Source organism: Physeter macrocephalus, chromosome 8 (assembly GCF_002837175.3).
Source record: "Physeter macrocephalus isolate SW-GA chromosome 8, ASM283717v5, whole genome shotgun sequence".
NCBI classification, from domain to species: domain Eukaryota; kingdom Metazoa; phylum Chordata; class Mammalia; order Artiodactyla; family Physeteridae; genus Physeter; species Physeter macrocephalus.
In genome coordinates, this window is record NC_041221.1 from 94,118,134 (window position 1) to 94,137,333 (window position 19,200).

Below are 19,200 nucleotides of genomic sequence, written 5' to 3' on the forward strand. Positions count from 1 at the left end.
TTTGAAACTTAACCTCAGTAACCAATCTGCATGTTAAAGAGCAGTCTTTCTTCTGTCCACGGAGAGTGAAGGATTTGGAAGTTATCATATATTCAGAGCCACTCTACTCAGCCATAGTCAAACCTCATCCATTCGGTAATTATATCTTGTGATGTCCTCAATAGTTTTGTAATGTCATGTCCTGTATTGTAAGAACCCATAAAGTCATTGGCTCTATGGGGGCAGCATTAATGATATTAGTGCAGCATGTAATTTGTTTGATACCTTATACAAATGACAATGAAATCAATATTTAGAGAAAGCTGTCCAGAGGTCATATCTTTTAAACTACAATATTGATTTAGACTACATAAGAGGTTAATGTGCATATTATTAACTTTAATGATAAAGAATAATTGTTTTAAATGCATTGTGAATTGTAGTCACAGTAGTTTACACTTCTGTGAAAGCTTAAATATCACTGAAGATTTTCAATTAAATTTTAATAGGAAAGAATTCATTAGCTATCAGTGACAGATAAGCTATGTATTCCCACACAGCAGTGTATTTACTTTCCATATTGTAATTTTGAAAATGAGCTGTACAAACTGTGACTCACCTTTAATTTAATTTATTAATTTTACATTAAAAAAGAGATTTAATATGTGTGTGTTAGTTCAGTGGCCTCCTATGGCCCAGGATAATTGCGTAATTTAACATTATGGCAGTCTTTTCAGTTTTCGGTCTTGGGAATAATTTTCAATAAAGAATAGAGAACTGAAACTCTTTAAGGTCGGGTGAAAATTCTACCTCTGGTTTAGGGTCTGTATTTTTCCCCACCTTCTTCAGTCCTCTTGCCCTACCTGTTACCACTCTCATTTACAACTCACACATGCCATGAAAGAGGGTATTCAAAAAAATGTTGTTCATTAAAACACGGTGTAATAGGTTTTATTTGCCACATCAACAACTTTATTTTCTCCCAAAGAATTCAGGTACAAGCATGAGAAATAGATTAGTTTTCAAAAACTTCGTTATTCTTAAGGCTCATATTAAGCATCTTCTCTCCACACCTAGCTTTGTGCTGGGCACTATGGTATAAACAAAAGAACAGAGCACATAAACTCCAACCTCAAATAGTTTATAAAAGGTTTGGAGAGATAAAATATATCTACATAAAACAAACAGGGAAGATTAAAGCCACATTTATGATAGAATTCATGTCAAAAGAGTATTTTACTTTCACTTTAGATGAAATGATAAGCTTTGGAAACATTTACTTAAAAGACAAGTCTAACTCTCATACTCTTCCTTGGACCTCGTTTTAACTTTTCTTATATACATGTACATTCACATTAATCAGTAAATAGTAACTACAAAAAGATAGCACTTTTCAGTATTTTTGTTCCCTCATTTCCACTTGCTTTACTTCAATTACTATTCTATTTCAACTGACTTGGTTTTACTTGCCCTCAAATGACCAACAATGTGTAACAGATTCAGTCAAAACTGTACCACTGCTTCAATAACAAAACACAAGAACACACTCCAGAGACCTAAATCTATGATGAAAAAATTTACCTTAAACTTCTACAAACAGAGAATGAAAATCTTTACTTGACTTCTTTCCCCACAGGAAGTATGTTCAGTTGTGTAAGACTGAATACAGTTCTTTCAACCAACCCCATGGAAAGTCTCCCAAATCATCACCTTCTTTGTTGCTGTATTTTTAATTTACTGACAGTAGAAAATCTAGAGTCAGTGGTTGGCTAAAGGATCAGAAAGAAACAAAATCTGTGCTTAATGTTTAACATTTTTCATATCTTGTTAAGAAACTGATACATTTATCAAACTCTATGCCCATGAGGTAGTGGCAATCCATATTTTCTTACTATTTAATTGATTATTTCTGAAGACCATTCCTAGGGAAAACCAGTATCAGCCATCTATCACCACATTACTTAATCTCTCAGTTACTCTCCTCTACTAGAAGAAAGATGTTAAAGAACTAGAGACATTTCCACACCAAAAACAGTGTAGAGCCTTCTAAAGCTACTTCTCAGTCATTTTGCTATTCTAAATTCCAGTGGCATACCATCACTGGCAAAGATATTCTCCTATCAGAGCCTATATTATAACTTGGAATGGGTAACCAATATAATTTTTAAGAGACCATGTTAGACATTATGCAGAATATAATGGTGCTTACATTAAAAAAAAGAGCCTTTTGCCTGAGGTAGACTAAACTGCTATTCAACATGGCTTTAATTCAAGCTGATTTTCTCCAATCTGAAATATATTATTCTTAACCTGCTTACAGTCATATAAAAGACTGACTGTGGTCAGTGACATGACCCAATCCATGTAAATGCTGTCATTTTCATTTTTCTGAAAACTTCTTCTCAAGTTTAACACATCTTTGATGCCTTCTCAGAGCCCATAGGTTAAAATCCACATCATATGGTATAGAATATAGTCTTTAATCTCCAATCTCAAGGTCCTTAAAGTCCCTTACTTGAGCTGTATCACACCTTTTGATTCCTCAAATATTCCATGTACTTCCAGAGTTCTGGGCAAGGCATTAAAGTTCAAAGCGAAAGCCCAGTGGTCTGGGAAAAAGGGCCTAAACTTTGGAGGCTGAGCCATCTGGGGTTGAATACTCACTCTAGGCCCCTGGGCCTGTTTTCTCACACATTCAGCAGTGACTGTAATGGTCCCTTGCAGATATAATAGTTAGAATACAAGTAGCAGAATGTCTGGCACACTAGCAAGGGCCTCAATAAATAATAGCAATAATAAGGGCAATAATAGTAGCAATAATAAGGGCAATTACAATACTTATTATTGTCATAATTGCAAATATTTTCTGAGTTTTTATTATAAGCCCAACATTATATTTTCAAAAAATTTTATGACTACTTTATGAGAAAGATGCTTTTACTATTTCTATTTTACAGAGAGGAAACTGAGGCTGGCAGATTATATAACTCACCAGGTCACACAGGTTGTAGTGAAGCTATTATTCAAACCCAGGTCTATCTGACCTTCAGAGCCCTTGCTCTATCTACCCCTGTGGTCCATGCTCCCTTTAATTAAATAATATTTAAATGTAAGCCACTAGGCAAGACCTTTCCCAATAACTGTGCCATACCTCAGTATTTAGTGGGCCACACCCATGGAAAAATCTGGGTAATGTCTTGTCTATAGAGCCATTCATTCAACAAATAATTATTGTTTACCATGTACCAGGCACATTCTATGTGCTGAGGAGACAGATATTAAATAATTTAAAAAAACCCTGAACTTATGGAGCTTGCATTGAGGAAGAAGAAAGACAATGAATAAGAACATTTTATATTATTTTAGAAGGTGATAAGTACTATGGAGAAAAATTAAGTTGGGAAGGTCAGTGAGGAGATAAAGAGTGCTGGTATATATGAGTAATTTTTAAAAGGGCTGCCAGAGAAGGTCTCAGTGAGAAAGCGACATATGGGCAAAGAAACGAAAGAGGCAAGGGAGTGACTGTTGGTCAGAGAAGTGACTGTACCTGGTGTTTCTAGGAATATCCAGAAAGTTAGTGTGTCTGGAGGAATGGATTGGGGGTGGGGGGTGAGTATTAGATGGCATAGTTAGAGAGGTACAGGGAGGGTGGCAGGCCTCTGTAGGACTTACCTTTCACTCGAAGTGCTAGGGAAAGTTTTTGGAGGGATTTGGGTTGAGGTGTGACAGGATCTGATGGCTGCTATTTGGAGAATAAGGTAGAGAGAGGGCAATGGAGGAGACAGGGAGAAGAGTTAGGAAGATATTACAATAACCCAGGTGATGTAGAGTGGTTCGATTCTGGATATATTTTGAAGGTAGAATCAAAGGAATTTGCAGATGTCATTATTGAACACTCTACTGTGCCTGATATTATTATTTGGGAATGGAAAACAATTTACCGAGCTTAGCCAAGTCAGTCTTTTTTTGCAAGGTCAAGAAGCATTCAACAAAGTGCTCTGACTAGATATTTCTAGAATCCAGCAGAGGAAAATTTAGGTAAGGAGAGAAAGGCAATTTTATTTTTAACTTCCATTTTCATCTTTTCCTTCTAAAAAGTTATGTTTTTACAGTTATCAGTGTGGATGCCAGCATTAGGTCTTTACACACTATGTTATTTTTGACTAATTTAAAAAGAATCCTCCTGCCATTAAAGGCATTAAAGGGCAATTAAAAATTAACAGCAATTTCAACCAAAATAACAGTAAACATACAATATCAAATACTATAAACTTACTACTAGAAAGCACACACTAGAGTTTTATTTTAAAGAAGTTGGCTACACAGAGTTAGTGTGCTGATCTGGTTTGGATGCTTTAAATGACTGGCTTTTCAGTTCCTAAATTTTGCAGTCTTGATTATGTGTCACCTAAACAAACAAAAACAATCACAGAAATACCAATGATGGACCTAACCATTAATTATCTCCTTAATTATTCCTTCTTTTCATCCTTTTATCATTCCAGTTAGATCCTGTGATATGCTGCTTTGCTTGCTGAGAGTATTGGAGGAGTGGAGTTGACTACAGGATGCAGTGTTGATGTCTATAAAGTACACTGTACTCTGCAAAGTTCTAGAGAGTGATGCAAAGCCGGCCCGTTATCATTTTATTCAGTACTGTCAGGCTAGAAGTGCAAGGAATGAAGGCAGCATCCAAAATCGAAGTGTATTTTGTTTCTGATCATTTTTGTCTATCTAAAATAAAGAGCATAAATGCACGGGAACAAAGATTATATAATCTCGTTTCCCTCTTACGCATTCTTGTCAGAAGACTAAAGCACTCTTCCTTAACTTTTGCCATTTTGGCTAAAAAGTGCCTATCCCTCTCCTTTCCAGTGCAAGAAACTGGCGATCTTGGTTTGGATGCAAGATAGAAATTGAAGCAGTGCTGGGTGAGGACGGGGGCAGGGGGGTTGATTGTGTTACCTGCCATGACAGCTAGAAGAGAATCTTAGCTTTCCTTGAGAACATGGCCACTTTCCATGTCGATAATTTCTAGAGAGAAATAGGAATACATTTTGAAGCATTCATTACTTATTGCATGTCTGCTTGTCTCACCCCAGAGTTATAATTATGATAAGATTTAGTCCAGCTCTCAAGGCACACACAATTTAGTGGGCAGGACAGACATGTAAATACACAATTATAATGCAGGGTTGTAAGCGCTGTAATAAAGGTAAGTAAAGAGTGCAATGGGAGCAATGAAAGGAAGCATATCATTCTCTAAGTCTAGAACAGGAAGAGGAAAAGAAAGTGAAGACTTTTTCCCAGTGGAGATGACGCTGGTGATCTATGCTAATTACACATCTCTATCACCAGCAATTTTAGAAGTGAAGGACTTTAAGAATTTGTGATAAGGACTATTTAGCTTACATCTATTTGTTTATCCCTTTAATAGGGTCTCTGTAACACAAAACCTAGATCTATGTTATATAACAGTTATAAAATAGATACTTACAAATATTATGTTAGGACTGATGCATTTATCCGTAATCTAGTTAAATACTAAGAGCTATCTTTTTTTTTTTTTTTTTTTTTTTTGCAGTATGCGGGCCTCTCACTGTTGTGGCCTCTCCCTTTGCGGAGCACAGGCTCCGGACGCACAGGCTCAGCGGCCATAGCTCACGGGCCCAGCCGCTCTGCGGCATGTGGGATCCTCCCAGACCGGGGCACGAACCCGTGTCCCCCTGCATCGGCAGGCGGACTCTCAACCACTGCGCCACCAGGGAAGCCCCCTAAGAGCTATCTTTTTTGCTATGGATTTTTATAGGGAAAAAAATCTCCCAAGGGAATTAAAATTAGAAAGAGACTCTTTTACCTTAACTCATAAAAATAAAACTATAACAGAACTTAAAGCATCTACTCTATTACTTCAGTTCTCCTTGCGGTGAAAAGACATTCCTATAACCGTAAAAATAAACATCAGAAATGTCTCCAATGGGCATGTCTAATGGCAAACTTCAAATCGCAGTGAGGATTAAACAGGGTGCACTGACTGGCTAATTCTCTCTCACTCGTAGCCCTTGTTCTCTGAGGTCACCACACGGACATATTTACAAAGAACTGTGGGAAAGTCAGCACCACCCCTGCTCACTTGCTACCTGTATTGTGGGCAAGTGGATAACTTCAGTTTGTGCAAACTACTGGTTTGAGTATTAAAGTCACTCAAGAGATACTGAATGATATTCTTGCTCCCCAAAGAGAGAGTTAATTCTGATCCATCAGTGGGGGGCTTTGTCCAAGGTCATTTTGCTGCTGACAAGTAGCACACTTTGCTGGTTGTGATGTGTTATAAAAATGGGGGTGTGTGGGGGGACCCAGTGACCACCTCTTTGTTGCCACGTCTCTGAAAACACAGAGGCTTTCAGTAGCACTGAAAGCAATTCATACCCACAGGGACCTTTTATTTGGGGGCTACCTTGCACAAATTAAGCTCTTTGGTTTAATTTCCTCAGTTGCCACAGTTTGAAATGGTTATAATTTAATCTTTAAAAAAATTATAATCAAGGTTGCCATCTTTCTACAAACTGGAATTTCAATCATAACACATAAAATGTTATAGTTGAGGGAATCCAATAGGGGTCCACCAAAATAAAGAGCAACCTACATTGGAGACATCTTCCAATCCTCCCCTTATCACTGGAGATGAGGCTTTGACCTTAGCCTTTTTCATCGGCTGACCTCAACATATTTTAAACATCTGATTAGTAGAATTACATTAACTGACACTCTTCACTAAGTTCCCACTGGGTCTGGCTCTGGGACTAAGTAATAATAGGGCTTCTCTTTTCTCACTAAGTCATGAAACAGGTTTCACTGTGGCATAAAGATGGACCCTCTAGAGTTGCGGCTCTCGGCCCACTAGGTATAAAACATTTTCCTCATATTGTAGATTTTGTAATGCCCTCCTCACTATGCTGAAATACAATAAAACGAACCCATAAGTGATTTCAATATTTAATATGATGCTTTAATGCTATTATACAGAGGAATAAATAGAAAGTTGGGTATGTACAATAAAGTCATATGTTGATTTATTCAACAAATATTTATTGAGTATGTACTATGTGTTAGGCCATATGAACAAACAAACAAAATAAAAGGAAAGGTCTCTGCTCTCCTGGAGTTTGCTTGTAGTGGGGAGGGAGAAAAGAGAGTAAATATTGAACATAATTAATAAGCAGATTATATTGTATGTTAGAGAGTGATATATGTTAATGGAAAACAGAAAAACTACAGTAGGATAAGGGGTTTGAAGAGTGTGCGGGAGAGGCACAGTTTATACAATTAATTAGGGTGGTTGGAGTAGACCTCATTGTGAAGGGAGGTCTGAGCAAAGAACTGAATGAAATGAAGGATTAGTTAAGTGGATATTGGGAGAAAAGGCTCCAGGTAGAGGGAGGAGCTACAGCAAAAGCCTGGTGTGCTCCAACAACCTGACAATAGGACACAGCGAGCAACGGGAAGAATAGAACATGTCAGAGAAGTAACAGGGAACCAGGTCATGAAGTACCTTGGAGGCAATCCTAAGGTCTTTGGTGTTTACTGTGTAAACTGGCAGCCATCAACAAGACTTGAGTAAATAATATGTATTTCAGGATGTAATCTAGACTCATAATCATGAAACAGATTTTAAAGCTATATTAGTGTCTATATTTATTCATGCAGGACATGGGACAGTTTTCACTCTTTATGATTGTCTAATGTTTTTTAAGACAATTAGTATCCCCGCCCCTCAACTCCCAACATAAATAGTATTCCCCAACCATGTGGCAACTTAATTCCCCCACAGATTTCTAAAGCACCCAAGGGGGCAATACTGCCCTCTCCCAAGTGAGAATCATTTCCCTACAGCAACAGTTCTTAAACATTTTGGTTTCAGGAACTCTTAAAAATTGCTGAGGATCTCAAAGAGTTTTTTTGTGTGGGGTTTACATCTATCAAAATTTATCATTTTAGAAATTAAAAATAAGAGCATGTAAAGATACACTGTATTCTTGGGTTGGAAGAATTAATATTGTTAAAATGACCATACTACCTAAGGCAATCTACAGATTCAATGCAATCCCTATCAAAATACTAAAGATATTTTTCACAGAACTAGAATAAATAATTTTAAAATTTGAACTGAAAGACAAAAGACTCTGAATAGACAAAACACTCTTGAGAAAGAAGAAAAGAGCTGGAGGAATTATGGTCCCTGACTTCAGACTATACTACAAAGCTACAGTAATCAAAACAGTATGGTACTGGCACAAAAACAGACACAGATCAATGGAACAGAATAGACAGCCCAGAAATAAACCCACCTACTTATGGTCAATTAAGCTATGAAAAAAGGCAGCAAGGATATACAATGGAGAAAAAACAGTCTTGAAGAGTACTGGGAAAACTGGCAGCTACATGTAAAACAATGAGATTAGAACATTTCCTCACACCATATCCAATAGTAAACTCAAAATGGATTAAAGACCTAAATGTAAGACTGAAAATCATAAAACTCTTAGAGCAGCGGTCCCCAACATTTTCGGCACCAGGGACCGGTTTCGTAAAAGACAATTTTTCCATGGATGGGATGGTGGGGTGGATGGTTTTGGGAAGATTCAAGCACATTATATTTATTGTGCACTTTATTTCTATTATTAGTACATCATAACATATAATGAAATAATTATACAACTCACCACAATGCAGAATCAGTGGGAGCCATGAGCTTGTTTTCCTGCAACTAGATGGTCCCATCTGGGGGTGATGGGAGACAGTGACACCTGAAGTGTGTTGCTTCTGTCCAGTCTACTCCATAATCTCATTTTGGTGGCTGTTACTACAGAAAACCCTACTTCACAAAGAAAGGATGTTGGAAATGGAAGCGGGCTTTTCAGCGCTTTTGTGGCAGTCTCAGGATATTCCGCCTTGACTTTAATCCAGAACGTATGGAGAGCTGAATTTGTCTCAAACATACTTTTAAGGGCACCATCATTTGCGACCTCAAGTAGTTGATCCTCTTCTAGCACGGACAAAGTCGATTCATCTGACTTATTCACAAATGGGTCGAGGGTCCATTCCTTCCCAGGTCAGGGGTTTTTCGTGGCTGGGAAGTAATGCTCAAACTCTTTTGAAAATAATGCTCAAACTCTTTTGAAAGTAATGCTCAAACTCTCAGAAAGTTCTGAGATAGGTGATCATGCACCAGCTGGAAGAAGGAAGGTCCTGGCTCAGACTCTTTCAAAATCTCTGCTTATATTTGAAACATGTCAAAAATCCCAATGTTCACTCATCGACCCCATAATTCCAGTTTGGCTTTGAATGCAGCCACTTTATCTGCCGACTTGAACACAGTTGTCCTTCTCCCCTGAAGTGACAGATTGAGTTCGCTGAGCAGGTTGAATATGTCACACAAGTAAGCAAGTTTTGCGACCCATTCTGTGTCACTGAAATGTGCTGTCAGTGGTGACTGTTTTTCTAAAAGAAATCTCTGGAGTGGCTCTTATAACTCAAAAACTCTGGCCTGTGATCTACCTTTAGAAAGCCATCTCACTTCTATGTATAAGAGAAGATGTGTGTGCTCTGCGTCCATCTTCTCACAGAGCTGTGCGAGCAGATGTGAATTAAGGGCATGTACTTTAATGTGGTTGATAATTTTAATCACATCCTGCAAAATGTTGTTAAGTTCAGGTGACATTTTTCACCCAGCTAGCATTTCTCTATGGATGACACAGTGCATAGACTCACATTCAGAAGCAACCTCTTTGACTGGAGTAGTGAAACCAGAAAGCCATCAGTCATGGCAGCTGCTCTGTCCATGCATATACTGACACAAAATGACCAATTCAATTTTCCTGATATGTAATTGTTCAAAGACTTGAATAGTTCTGCAGCTGTGGTGTTGGTTGGCAACAAAAGTGCACATACATATCCTCATGCACATCCTCCTGAAAAATAAATCGCACAAAAACAAGCATTGTTGCCTTGTTGTCAACATCGGTAGAATTGTCAACCTGGATTGTGTACCGTGGTGACTCATTAATCCTCTCTAACAATTGTGCCTCAGTATCCTCTGCTATTTCATCAGTTCATCTAGTTATGGTGCTAGCTGAAAGAGGAACATGTGCCACCTTTTGAACTGCAGCCTTTCCTAAACGTTCATGACAAATGTCCTTAGCAGCAGGCAGGATCAACTCTTTACCAACAGTAAAGGGCTTCTTAGCTTTAGCAATGAGGTTAGCCACTAAGAATGATGCTTCTTAGCTTTAGCAATGAGGTTAGCCACTAAGAATCAGTGCAGACACATTTGATGAAGTGGTGGCCTTCAATAATTGCTTCTGTTCTTCGTGTTCACGTTTTTTCCTTTGAAAAACTCCTCCAAAGGCTTGTCTTTTAATGCAGGATGCTTGGTCTCCATGTGGCGAAGCAGTTTTGAAGGTTTCATGGCTTTGTTGGATAGCCAGTTGCCACATGTTATACAAAGTGGGCTTGGAGAATGTGAATCACCTGTTGCAATGAACCTGTAATTTAAGTAGGACTCTTGGTATTCTCTTTTAAATGCAGCTTTCTTTTTGTTGGCAGTCTTACTTCCGGTGTCTCATCATTGGGTCTTTCCCCCTTTTCAAAGAAGCTCTCTACCGATGTTTGTTTTTTACTCATTTTGGCTAGGGTTAGCTTGTGGGCTTACCAAAACTGTGACTGAGATAAGAGCACAGTGCAGGAAAGAGGCGTGCATGAAAGTGGTAAATAAAATAATGGGTCGGCCATGAGCAGACTAAAATAAGTGTCAGATTCTGACTTAAAGTCTGCCACTATATGCAGCTGTACAACTGAAGTACATCAACTCACTTGCCACTATAAAGCCTGCCACCAGATGCAGCTTAATTGTCACTTGCCACTCACTGATAGTGTTTTGACATGAGTCTACAAGCAATTGATTTATTATGGTCTCTGTGCAGTCAGACCTCTCTGCTAATGATAATCTGTATTTGCAGCCACTCCCCAGCGATAGTATCACCACCTTAGCTCCACCTCAGATCACCAGGCATTAGATTCTCATAAGGAGCGCGCAACCTAGATCCTTCACGTGCGAAGTTCACAGTAGGGTTTGCGCTCCTATGGGAATCTAATGCCACCACTGATCTGACAGGAGGCAGAGATCAGGCAGTAATGCGAGAGATGGGGAGCGGCTGTAAATACAGATGAAGCTTCGCTCACTCACCGCCACTCACCTCCTGCTGTGCGGCCTGGTTCCTAACAGGCCACAGACCAGTACCGGTCTATGGTCTGGGGGTTTGGGACCCCTGTCCTAGAGGATAACATAGGCAGAACACTCTTTAACATAAATCACAGCAATTTTTTTTTGATCTGTCTCCTAAAGCACAGAAATATAAGCAAAAATATACAAATGGGACCTAATTAAACATAATTTCCTTTGCACAGCAAAGGAAGCCATCAACAAAATGAAAAGACAACCTGCTGAATGGGAGAAAATATTTGCAAATGATATGACTGATAAGGAGTTAATATCCAAAATATATAAACAGTTCATACAACTCAACATCAAAAAAACAAACAACGTGATTAAAAAATGGGCAGAAGACCTGAATAGACATTTTTCCAAAGAAGAAATGCAGATGGCCAATAGGCACATGAAAAGATGATCAATATCACTAATCATCAGGGAAATGCAAACCAAAACCACAATGAGATATCACTTCACATCTGTCAGAATGGCTATAATCAAAAAGAACACAAGCAACAAATGTTGGTGAACATGTGGAGAAAAAGGAACCCTTGTACACTGTTGGTGGGAATTTAAATTGGTGCAGCCACTCTGGAAACAGTATGGAGGTTACTCAAAAAACTGACAATAGAACTGCCATATGACCCAGCAATTCCACTCCAGGGTACATATCTGAAAAAAACAAAACACTAATTTGAAAAGATACAGGTACCCCAATGTTCATAGCATCATTATGTACAATTGCCAAGATATGGAAGCAACCTAAGTGTCCATGAATGGATAAAGAAGATGGGGTATATATATACAATGGAATACTATTCAGCCATAAAAAAGAAGGAAATTTTGCCATTTGCAAAAACATGGATGGACTTGGAGGGTATTATGCTAAGTGAAATAAATCAGACAGAGAAAGACAAATACTGTCTGATATCAATTATATGTAGAATCTAAAAAATACAACAAACTAGTGAATATAACAAAAAGGAAACAGACTCACAGATATAGAGAATAAATTAGTGGTTACCAGTGGGGAGATGGAAGGGGGCAGGGGCAATATAGGAGTATGGGTTTAAGAGGTACAAACTATTAGGTATAAAATAAGCTACAAGGATACATTGTACAACAGGGAATATAGCCAATATTTTATAATAACTATAAATGGAGAATAACCTTTAAAAATTGTGAATCACTATATTGTACACCTGTAACTTACATAATATTGTACATCAACTATACTTCAATTTAAAAAAATGAGAGATGTAACCTATCATTCATTAAGAAATAACAATAATAAATCCATGACATGTTAACATCAGAGTGATTAAGTATTATGTAGCCTTTGAAAAACTCCATTGTACACTCATGGGAGAATGACAGTGAAAAAAGCAAATAACATCTCAGTATTATTATGAAAACAGTTTTGAATTCACAAATTCCTAAATGGGTCTTGGGGATCCCCAGAGGTTCCCAAGCCACACTTTGAGAACCATGATTAAGAGCAATGGAAATAAAGCTTAATGTATACATGAGTTTATTTCCCTTGGTATACAGAACTAGATGCAAAAGAATATTTATAGCATTGTGTTTAACTAGATGCATTCTTGAGTCCTAGAAGTAAACCTTCTTGGTATTAGCTGGGAAGCTCAAAATTTATGACAGATGAATGGGCAATAAAACAAGAAAGACAAGAAACTGGAAAATAAAGAAAAAGGAGACTATGGGATTTAGAAAATGAGGAGAGGCAATAGAGAAGTTATGTCTAAGCCTTTAAGAGTTTAGATAAGTTATGGTAAAAAAAATTTAAAGGCTTTATTTTCAATTAATATTTAATTAGAAACTATATACAAGTGACGTTACTAGATTAGAAACACAAAAGTTGGGCTTCCCTGGTGGCACAGTGGTTGAGAATCCACCTGCCGATGCAGGGAACACGGGTTCGTGCCCCGGTCCGGGAAGATCCCACATGCCGCGGAGCGGCTGGGCCCGTGAGCCATGGACGCTGAGCCTGCGCGTCCGGAGCCTGTGCTCCACAACGGGAGAGGCCACAACAGTGAGAGGCCCGCATACCACACACAAAAAAAAAAAACAAAAAAGAAAAACAAAAGTTGTTTGGCCTCAAATATGTATAAAAATATATCATAAGCTCCTTTGATTTTACAAGCCCTTGAAGATACTTTAGGACCTATGTAAATATATATTCAATTAGATTTTCCACAGAGAAGCATGAGGTTTCAGATAATCTTTCCTATAAGTAAATTAACTAGCTGGAGATGTCTTTTGCAATGGAATAAAATTCTTTAGACTTAAAAAATTAAGAACTGTATTAGGTGATTAAACCTTTTTATATTTTTAGGCAATAAAACTGAAAATTGCCATCTGTCAAGCCTTTGTCTTTAGAATGATATCTTTGTCTTTTATTTCTCTTCTACATAATATCTACTCATTCAGGTATCTGTTATTCATCTTGGCACCCTTTGCAGGATCTCAGATTCTTAGGACTGGGAGAGAAGCCTTAGAGGTCAAGTTCAAAAGCTTCTATAGGACTTGAATCCCCTCTGCAACCAGGTGGTCATACAGGCTTGGCTTCAAAGGTTCCAGCGATACGGAATCACTACATCCACAGGAATATTCTGATCTATTTTTTGGCAATCATAATTTGGGGGAAATGCTTCTTTACATTTTATGTCTCTCTAGCTATTGTCTATTCTATGATTTGCCCTCTGTAGTAATTTTTGAAGTTTAAATGAAATAACGGGTGTAAAGGAGGGAGAGACACTACTCACTGAGAGTATCTGATTCATGTTTGTTGCCTGCTCTCCTGCACTGGATAGTGTGGAAGGCTTGCTGAGCATCTAGTCTAACTATTTCTAGCATGTCTCTTCCTGACCTAGAGAGGCCACAAGGGCCTCCCTTGCAGCTGGGGCTGCAGATGTGATTTAGGTTGCACCAATCAGAGGTACTTGCCTAAGATTTGACTTTAGAACTCAGTTATCTGAGAGGGTGTGGAGTCCAATTTGCTGCTGCTCACACAGCAAGCAGGAGTAGTGTAAGCAGCCGACACAATGTCTTCCCAACACACCCATGTGGCAGGAGCTGAAACTCCTTGGTCCTTTCATGTAGCTTTAGTATTAACTTCTGGAAAGTGAGCTTAGAGCTTGTTTTCTTAGATCCTTCCTGCCTCCAAAGATTCTGTGATCCATTGAAAACTCTATAACAAATCCCTTTCTGATTAAATGTGCTAGAAGGAAGTTTGCTCTTTGGATTGAACCTTGGCCATTACTACTCCTGCCAACTCCTATCAACACCCTCCCCATGACAGGCTTTGGATAATTGACAAAAGAAATCATATCCAATTCCACATCTTCCTTTCTCTAGTTCAACTTCATGGCTTCACTGAATAGATGTGGATTGGCATCCCTGCCTTGCCATGTACAAGCTGGGGTGTTTGTGTGTCTGTTGATCTAGACAAGTTACTTAACCTCTCCACACCTCAGTTTTCTAATTTGTAAAGTGGAGATAACAACAATACCTAATTAGATTGTTGTGAGATTAACTGTGATAATCCTTGTACCAAGCTTAGGGTAGTGTCTGACATGTGATAAGGGCTCAATAAATATTCGTTGCCACTGTTATTGTCATTATCACTTTCACTGAGCTATTTTCAATGGCCTTGATTTTAAAACACCAGATATACCAACCAAGGATATTTTCTGGTTAGTTTGTCAATGTCCTTTAAAGTGTAGCTTTTAAAACTGAATTCATACCCCAGGATGTCTGATGAGCCCAAAAGAGAGTATCATTCTCAACATTCTCCTTTTATTCAATGTAACAAAACTGACGTATGTATAATTCACTCTCATGGAGATTAAACTCAAGTCAGACTCAAAGTCTTTTCTGTATTTTCTACTGTTAAAGCAAGACATCACTGTTTTGTACAGAGGTAAGATTTTTGATTTATACTTTTTAATGTTCATCTTGTGGAACTAAGCCTGTAATTTCAGTCTGTTGATTATATATATAAATTGTATATTGTACTTATTATATATATAAATAGCATACATACATTGGTCTCATGTAAAATGAATTAACTATGCCTCCTAGCAAGTTTGATAAGGAAGCAGCCAATTATCTCCTCAAAGTCATTAGTAAATAGATTGAACAGGTTAGACCAAGGATAGAGCCCTGCATTCCTCCATTTAGCCATCAGTCCTTTAATATAATCACCCTTTGGGCTTGAAGGATTAGTCATTTATGAGTCTAACTACACTATCATATCGTCCAAACATCCCTGTAGTAAGATTTTATTTCAGTAGCCTAGTTAAATCCAGATCCTGTCTGCAGCATTTCCCTAACCCACCGTTCTAGAAAATGCATTTCTTATTTACACACCAATGTCATAATGTAACAAAATATATATAATAGTTTAATTCTAAACACTAATTCTAACATCTGAAAGCATTTCTTCCAGCACTGAGTGAAACCCTGGAGCTAGCCCTCCAAGCCAAATCAGCAATTCTCTATTTCTTTACTCAAAGGATCATTTTGTAATCTTAGTTCCACAGAACTCAATTAATTATTTTATAGTATTTCTCTTTTCCTCATTTCCCATTGATAGTGGGACCACCACTTTCTCAGCCCATAGTCCTTCACCTCTAGAGCATATCAAACCCAATTATTAATCTCTTTTGTCATCCCACCTATTCTTCCAGAGCAGTATCTTCTAACCATGTGACCTGCATATGAATCACACATGATTTCTGTAATTCCCTGTAAAACACTAGTTCAGACTCAGGCCTCACCAGCCCTTATGTTAAATTATCATTTTAATTCCTCTTCTCACAAATTTATCAACTTTTGGTTTTAGACAGATACTTTTGCATTTCTATAGTTAGAATATGATTTAGCTTTTTAAAAATAAAATTACTAAAAGGGAGCAACTTTTATTTCTATATGCAATATGGTGGCATAAAAGAATAAAGAGCAATGATTTGCTTTCTTTCCTTTGTGATGCCTTTGTCTAGTCTCATTCTTACGGAAGAGATTTATATAGTGTTAAGAAATTTAACATGTATGTGCATCACACTGTTTTCTAAACTAGGTATATTATAATGATAAGAATGTCAGGTGTTGGATGTTTTTAATGCATTCTAAATTGCATGAAATTTCTTCTCAAAGTATACTATCTGTTTAACAGTTTTCTACAAGCTTAATTATTAAAAAGCAAATAGAAACATTAGGTTATATAAAGGAAATAAAGCATACTTGGGAAATTTAAAATACATTTTGTGTAAAACTTTGGTTTATGTTTCAAGAAATATAGTTTTAAGATTTTAAGATAGTGAAAGTTTAAAAATTAAGAATTACATCCACAAATAACCCCGTTTTGGGTAAATTATTTTACCCTTGATAATTCACAAATAGGAAGGAATTCCACTGCATTAGATATATAATACTTTCAATGGAACTATGTAGAGTTTAAAGGATATCCATTTTCTTTTCTTCTAACATAGGTTTTAAATAATGATCATAAACTCTAAGGCTGAATTTATCAGATATTGTCAATGTTATTAAATGTGATGATGGCAATGAACGTCATATGCTATTAAAAATTCAAACTGCTGGGCTTTCCTGGTGGCGCAGTGGTTGAGAGTCCGCCTGCCAGTGCAGGGGACACGGGTTCGAGCCCTGGTCCAGGAGGATCCCACATGCCGCGGAGCCACTAAGCCCGTGCGCCACAACTACTGAGCCTGCACTCTACAGCCCGCAAGCCACAACTACTGAGCCCACGTGCCACAACTACTGAAGTCTGTGTACTTAGAGCCCGTGCTCCGCAACAAGAGAAGCCACTGCAATGAGAAGCCTGCGCACCGCAGCGAAGAGTAGCCCCCGTTCCCCACGACTAGAGAAAGCCTGCACACAACAACGGAGACCCAACGCAGCCAAAAATAAATAAATAAATAAATAAAATAAATTAAAAAAAAAATTCAAACTGCTACAATTCTATAAAAGAAACAGCATAGCTACTTCTACTGGTAGAGCTATCATATTCTGAGGGACACTCAAGTGACAATTGCTCATATCTTATGCAATTTGCTTGAGTAACCCACAAGAGTTAATTTTTTAAAAGGATAATAGCTTGGATGTATACGTGCTTGGCATTCAGTATATAAAACTTTCAAAGAAGAGGCTCGCCTTTCTCTGTACAGCTACCTTTTCATTTTCTTTCTCTGAATAGACCTATAATATTCAGAGAAAATATCAAGAATAATAAATCCAAATCTCTGTATAAAATATACCTTCATGACACACTCAAGCTGGAAATCACAGGAACCAATAAAAATGCAGGCAGCCTACTGATAATGAGGTCAGAAATACAAATAAATTTACTTTTAATGAAGACTGGAGGCACAGTAATCAAAGTGTTAAAATTCATTTCATGCATATCTCATTTGCTTCCTAGCTGATATTTACCACACAATCTGTGAGAAAGTAGAGGCCTAAGATGCTCCAGATAAATGGCTCAATTAATTGTACAGAGGTAGACTTCTTTGAGCTGAGCCGGAGCTGTGAGCTCTTTATTAAAAGCACTATTCTGTAGCCCATAACCTTGTTCCTTGACTCCTCTCTGGTTTCCAATTTAAACAAGTCCCCATGCGGCCTGCTCTAAAGGGCTTTGTCTCCCTGTCATTGTTAAGAGAGCTGAGGCATCCTGGAAGTGTGAAATCAGACCTCATGAGTTGAACGGTTCCCCAGGGAACGCTGGACTGCACAGAAGGTCAAAGTCATGGGCCGGACCATCTGAAAGTGTCTGATCGCTGGTCTGTGACACAGCAAGTTGGGGTGGGGTGTGGAGGCTAGACTGAAGAGGACTGAAATTGAACACATCTTAATTAAAGCCCACAGACAGCAAAACAAAATGTTTTCTAGGCAGCCTGTCAAATGGGGCTTAAATTTAGCTCTGCTAATGAATCTGAGCTGCTAACTGTTATTTCTTAAGATAATAAGACTCTCACGGAAGCTGATAAAAAAACCGTAGCATGTCTTTTTCTGCTGTTTTGTTACTGAAATATTTTCCAACAATGAAGACAGTTTTCCTAAAGAAAAACATGGGAAAAGTCTATGCAAATAAAGGGGTAGTCAACAGCTCTCTTAAAAACTAGTAGATTTCCAGACTATGGAGCTGGTGAGTTAACAAATCTTTATGTGTAGTGTTGTTCTAGAAAAAGATATGCTCATTTAATGGGACTATTTCAATGACAGCTTATGTTAACTGTAAAATTCTCTCCCTCTCTTCCTTTTTTTTCTCTCTCTCCCTCTATTGTTTCCTAAAAGAGATGGTGCATTAATTTGAGAGATCAATTCACCTGGAGTGAAGAAGTTTTATATTAGTGTACCTTTTAAAAGAGTGAAAAGGTAGGGCATCTTTTGAAAGGGTTTCACAGTTTCCCATATCAGTGTTTCTGAAACTGAGTGGCTGGTAATCCCTGGGGAGGCTGTGACCTCTTCCTCAGGAGCTCAAAAAAAAACCCAGGGGAAAATGAAGGGGAGGGGCTGAGGAGAAGAACCTTTTTCTTTTTCTTCTCTAAGAACTTGAAAGAACCAATAGGCCAGGTCTAAATACGCTGCAAAGAAAGCCTCACTCAATACAGAAGACTTTAAATGTTCGGCTGAAAGCAAAAATTAGGCCCTGTCCAAGGAAGAATAATTAGAAACTAGAAAAGACAAATTCCAACATACATGAACTGTTTCCTATCACCACCACCAAAAAAAAAAAAAAAAAAAAAAAAAAGTCCACCATTGGTCTCTCTATCCTCACAATCTGTCCAGTTTCAGGGAGCACTTGATTTAGTGGTAGAATCTTCCCCCAGTGAACACAGGGCCAGATGATCTGCAGGTTTTGCTTTGCTGATCCAGAGAGACATTAACCTTTTCACTGGTTATGTGAAAGGTAA

The 19,200-nt window shown here is 37.9% G+C and overlaps 1 protein-coding gene across 12 annotated transcripts in view; it reads right to left on the minus strand.

Moving 5' to 3' along the window:
* Positions 1-19,200, minus strand: part of MCTP1 (multiple C2 and transmembrane domain containing 1) — a 594,606-nt gene that overhangs the window by 168,152 nt on the left and 407,254 nt on the right. The window lies entirely within an intron of this gene.